At 41.4% G+C, this 6156-nt stretch overlaps 1 non-coding gene across 1 annotated transcript; it reads left to right on the top strand.

The window, feature by feature from the left end:
- The first annotated feature begins 3471 nt into the window (after positions 1-3471).
- LOC114635700 lies at positions 3472-3602 on the top strand. Its single transcript, XR_003713514.1, has one exon. It is a non-coding gene; the product is annotated as a small nucleolar RNA SNORA17 (small nucleolar RNA).
- Positions 3603-6156: the final 2554 nt, after the last annotated feature.

Below are 6156 nucleotides of genomic sequence, written 5' to 3'. Positions count from 1 at the left end.
ATCAAGGACAGGCTTTTCCTGCAAGCAAGGTCTGCTTTTCCATTAGTTAAGAACCAACTAAACAAAAGCAAGAGCAAAACAACCCAAACCCAAATGGCTTAGTGGTAAAAGAATAGTCTGCTTAGAGACTTGGTCCCTGGTGGTATGCATCTGGATGCCATTAGTGCTGCAGAACTCTGATGCTAAGGGCTGAGCACACGTACACCCAGCTCTCCCTGGTATCAATTTCCTTCACTCTGATTCAGAGTCGGCCTCTTGGCATTGCTCTACTGCTGCTAGCAGCTCAGCTCTGGCCCCAAAGGGCTCTATTGAATGAAATGTAGAGCTTAGACTGTGACAAGCTTGTCATAGAATTGAAGTTGTAGATGTCCCAATGGAGAAAATAAGTCACAGGAACCACCAAGGGATTAGAAGGTGATGCAGAACCTGAACCACTGCGTCTGTTTTAAAGAGACAGACAGTGGCTTTCCAATGGCTATGGAGAGTCAACAGGAGCTGAGCGAAAAACTGCTTATGTGACGAATGCAATACTGGGAGAGGAACCAGAAAGAGTAGGGGCCGCACATTATAAGGAAAATCTCTCTGTCTATGTATTAGACCTGGGCACAGACATCAGGGCCTTTAGGTAGAGTTAATAAAAATGTGTCTTTAAACTACAATTTTATTTCAGAGCAGTTTTATATTTACAGAGAAATCATCATAACAGACATAACATTACACTGCAGTTATTTGGAAACAAGGGGACATAGACCACATCCTCAAATATTTACTTCTACAGACATACCACACTGAGGTTGAATGGCTAGTTTACAGTGATTGCATATCAGATATCCTGTGTAAAAGCTATTTCTATTATAAATACTAAAAGTAGCAAAATTACAGCTAAGAAGTAAGAGTAAAACTATTTTAACGATGGGAGTTACCACAACATAAGTGACTATATTAAATAAATGGTCACATAATTAGGAAAGTTCAGAAACACAGGTGTAGAAGGTCTTGTGGTTTTTACTGGTTAGAAGAAGTTAAGTAGATTTTGTCTGCTGAGCAGGGACAGGTGGAGACGTGATGGAGAAGGAGGATGATGCAAGTGGTGAGATGGAGTGGAGATACCTAGGATTGGGGAACCATTTGGGGGATTGTAAACCTAATACAGTGGAAATTTTCTTTACACTATGATGGTGTTCCTGATGAGTTTTAGTATTGGGGAATACAGAGTCTCAAGTGTCATCTCTTCTTGTCATGAAAAGCATGCAGTGGCAGAACTTAATTGAATTTATTTGAGTTTTTGGCAAGAGATTCCTGTGGAGATCATACAAGACCTCAGGCTGGTGCTGAGACAGAGGGATGCTATCTGCAAACCGACAGTGGGCCCATAGCTGATAACAACAACCACACAATTCACTGAACATGGAGAAGTTAGCTGGTGCCTACATGGAGGTTTTACCCTAAATTCTAGAGTTTTTTGGGGGGATGATACCCTGCAGGCTATAAAAAGAGAAACATCCAACTCAGAAACAAAATCTTTGACCTACAGTATGTTTTGTCTAGGCAATCTGTCTCTGCTACAGCAATGGTGACCCAGAATTTTTGGGAGTAGCCAACCAATGACTGTTTTAACTTATAGCCTATTCTACTGGATGCAACCCATTTCTAACAATACTTGGGGAACTAAGAATCAGAGATTAGGTAGCCTAGAGACCTAGAGTAGACAAAAACATTGGTGATCTTTAAAAAAAGAAACTCAAATACCTTCTAAAGAAATTCAGTTCTGATCAAATATCAGTGTCCTGTCTATTCATCATCAGATGTGTTCCTCTAGTAGCAGATGGCAACAGATGCAGAGACACAACCAGACATTTTCCCAGAGATTTTCTCTATCACTTCCTTCTACTCAGAGCTCAGGGATTATACCAAGGCTTTTGATGTCCTGCTGGACTTTTGCTAGCAATGACACCGAGACATCTGAATAGTTTAACGCTATTGGGTTTTTGCTGGGGCAGTGTTTCATCAGCCCTCACAACTTAACTCAACTTTTTCCCTGATGTTTTCCTACCACTGATCCTCTCCCCATGGCTGTCACTGTTTCCCTCCAGGCTTCAGTCACCTCCATAAGATACTCCTGTAGAACAGGAGGCACAGTGACTATAAAAGAGGACAAAGGACACCTCGGGAACTAGGCTCTCTGAATTAACTAAGCAATGGCCATAGGAGCTCATCCAGACTGAAACTCAAGTACATGGCCAACATTCTCCTATACTAGGTCTTCTGCATCTTTGTTTTCCCTATTAGCTTAACATTTTTATGGGACACTGAACAAGTGTGTCACTGACTCTTGTGCCTGATTTAGAAACCCTTTATCTCTTGTTGGGTTAGTATGTTCAACTTCAGTATCATACCTTTTTCTTCATCTTACTATATCTTATTTTGTCACGTTTGGAAGCTCATTCTTTGAAGTCTGTTTTTTCTCATAAGTGGCAGAAAGGAGTAGATAAGGAAGGTAGAGGAGGTGGGGAGGAACTGATAGGAGGAAGGTAGGGCAGGCTATAATCAGGATACGAGGTATGAGAAAACAATCGATTTTCAACAAAAGAAAAAATATCCTAGCAACTGACAAAAAGATCGATTATTACTTCAAAAGTTGTGTATGATGTCTGTTTGTCTTCATTTTCTTTCCCTCCATAGACTTCAGTGAGTATCTGACCTAATCATTACTTATGAAGTCAACCCCAAATGATTTGGAATTGTGGGTACCAAAAGGATTTTGACCATTACTAGAAATTTCTCCATTTTAAATTGATAGGTATATGGAGAATTACTCGGATGTTATTATATAATGAGTAAGCATTTTATGAAAATTAATACAAGAGAAGGAGTGTGCATGTTGAACAACAACCTAGTAGTCAGAATAAAACAAGGAATGCACATCCACTATAGTGAACTTTGAAGGCATTGAAGTAAAATATATTTAAGAAGACCAAAGAAGATGCAGTGGTCTCCTGCAGTCAGAGATTGCCTGAATTAATACTTTGAAATGACTATAAAATTCAAAGTCATCTATAAAAATTCAATACCATCCACATCCATCTTCCAACAATATTCTTCAGAGAATTTGAATTACGTTGATTATTTAAAAGCAGTTTCAAAACTTTAAGATGTTAGGTTAAGTAGTACTAAGCAGAAGTGATTAATTTTTAGTATTGGAGAAAATTGCTCTGTAAACTTGTCAAAATATGTTTTATGTTGATGAGTCTTCACTACATGGCCAGAGCTTAGGAATCTCCTGGTCTAGTTTAAGATTTGATAAAAGATTGGCTAATTATTTTTTGGTAATAAGTCTTTCCTTTAAAAATAATACTTAGCTGTTTTGTTGTTGTTGTTGTTGTTGTTGTAGTTTTTGGCTTTGTTGTTCTACTCTTCAATCGTACAGACCAGAATTCCACTGACATTTAATGATTTAAATTATTGACATGGTCTGCCCCTATATCATTGGCAGGGTGGCAGTTGTGTCTCATGTGCCTTAGTAGGTGGCAGAGAAGAGAGAGGCTATATGTAAGCTCAGTGGTGTGCTCTGAGAACATCTGAACAATGAAGAGTATAACACAGGACTGAAGGAACTGAAGGGATTCTAAACCCCATAGGAAGAACAAGAATATTAATCAACCAGAACACCCACACACACACACACACAGCTCGCAGGGTCTAAAGCACCAACAAAAAAGAACTTACGGAAGGACTCATGACTCCAGCCTCATATGTAGCAGAAGATGCTCTTGTGGGATATGAATACGATTGGCCTTTGGTCCTTTGAAGGCTCCATGCCCCAGTGTAGGGGAGTGGCAGGAAGGGTATGATGATGTGGGTGAGAATGTGGGAAAACCCTCATAGAAGCAGGGGAAGGACAGATAGTATATGGGGATTTTGCAGTGGGTGGGAAAACTGGAATGGGGATAATATTTGAAATGTAAATAACGAAATAATCTAAGAGGGAAAAAATGATCTAAAGCACCCTGTAAAAAGCAATCCTGAAATAACCTTGTTCTGTGTAGGGCTAGATTGGAATCAGTGGTGGGAAGCAAGGTGTAGACAAGAAACCCTGCCTGTTACAATGGATTGTAGTTAGAAATGAGCCTGAGACAGAAATCTTCTGAATGGGGCAACATAGGCAGGTGCAGGAAAGGAGAAATCGGGAGACAACCATCAGCCCAGGGCCAGGCAGCCCAGACAGAGTTCTAGCCTGAGATGCTCATCAGTCTGGCTGAAGGTCCAGCAACAACTGCAAGGGGGCCCCAGCTGAAGAGGAGGACCAGAGAGATGACACTATTACTGTGGCTATAGAGTGCTCACAAAAAGGGGGTCTATCATGACTGCCCTCTGAAAGACCAAACAAGCACCCAGAAGTCTCAGCCACAGATATTTACACTAAAACAGTGAACAGAAGCTGCTGACCCCTGTAGTTGACTTAGTGAAAAGCTGGAAGGAGCTGAGGAGTAGGGTAACATTGTAGGAGGACCAACATTGTCAAATAAGCTGGACCCCAGAGATCTTTCAGACCCTCGACCACCAGTCGTCCAGTAAAAACAAGCTGATGTGAGGCCCCCAACACATATACAGAAATTAGACTGCCATGTCTGGATTCAGTCAGAGAAGGGGCATCTAACCCTCAAAGGACTCCAAAGAATGGGGAGGATTGGTGGAGTTGGAGTTTAGGAGGGACGTTGGGGAACTTTTCGGGGAGACACATGTGGAGCAGGACAGTAAGGTAAACCATCAGAAGGTGAACATGGAGAGGGGTAAAAAATGGAGTGTAAAAGAAAGGTTAAATAAAATTAAGAAAAGCGTGTCAAGAGTTAGAGATCAACTTTTTATTCATAAGAAATCAATTTTACAAAACAAGTTTTAATATGAAGGTTAATATAAACTGTGAAAATCATTATCAAAATCAAAATCAATGACAAGAACATGTAATAACATCTCAATAACATAAGAAAAAACAAAACCATGCAAAAGAAAATTTCAATGGAACTCTAACAGAAAAAATTGTGAAGTGACATTCCCTCACTGCACATTGAGCAGCACAGACTATGGACAGTTTCTCCTCTTGAGCATTTGCTGTTACTGCAGTCACCTCACTTCTTTCTCAAGGGGTCACACAGGAAAGAGAAAAAGACCCTGAATCAGCCTGGATGTCTCACTGGCTACATAGTTTGGGCCCATTCTCAATGTGGAAATCATCTATGAGGAAGGAGATTCATCCAAAGAAGTCTGTGGATGTTGAGGAGGGAGCTCAGCAGGGGGCTCCTGATGTGGCAACTCATTCTGCAGGAGGCTCTCCTGCTGGGATCTGGCCAATTCCAGCTCTCTTGCAGCTTCTGAGACCTGGGAGAGGAAGGCAGTTATTAACACACAGGCTTGGTGGAGACATGCATGTCAGATGTCAGCTGCTGCCTCCCACCACCTCAACTACACTTCAACATTGATCTTTTAACTGAAACCCTTGCTGCTAAATCTGCTAGCAGGGCAAAATATCAAGCAAAGCTCACAAACACATGGGCTGACAAGCTGCTACTCAGACTTCTATCATTGCAAACCAAGACCTGGCCAATGGGAAGAGACCTCATTGGGCTGCAGGAGAAAGGAGAAGGCCACATGCCACCCAGGCCACTGACAGGGAGAAGCACTCATTTGATATTTGCATTTGGCTTTACTCCCTGCAAGTGATGCCTACCTGGAAGGTCACATGACCCCTGCACAACTCCTGTCACAAGACATAGAACATTCTCAAAGCTCTGCTAAGCAACACTCCTATCATGAGGACATGAAAGAGTGTGACCTGTCATTCATCTGTTACCCTTTCTAGACTGCAGCTTCAAGCAGTGTTGCAAGGTACACTTGCCAATAATTCAGTGTTTCCCAAGAGTTGAAGTTTCCAGAATACTTGTGCATAGACAGAGTAATGAACAACTATATTCCATGAAGTGGGTGGCTGGTTGGGAGTGTGGATTTAAAAGATGGTGGATGAATGCAAAGATGGATCCAATAGGCAAATGATAACAGACAGTGTTAGTCTGAATAAGATACTTGTCCCTACCTGATATTGCTGTTTCTGGAGGTTGCTGGTCTTCTCCTGTTCATCTTCAACAGTCAGGTTCATCTCAG

The sequence above is a fragment of the Grammomys surdaster genome, unplaced genomic scaffold, assembly GCF_004785775.1.
Source record: "Grammomys surdaster isolate TR1022 unplaced genomic scaffold, NIH_TR_1.0 116495, whole genome shotgun sequence".
In the NCBI taxonomy this organism is placed as follows: Eukaryota; Metazoa; Chordata; class Mammalia; order Rodentia; family Muridae; genus Grammomys; species Grammomys surdaster.
Note: the sequence above shows the minus strand (reverse complement) of the source record. Positions and strands in the feature narration are given on the sequence as shown.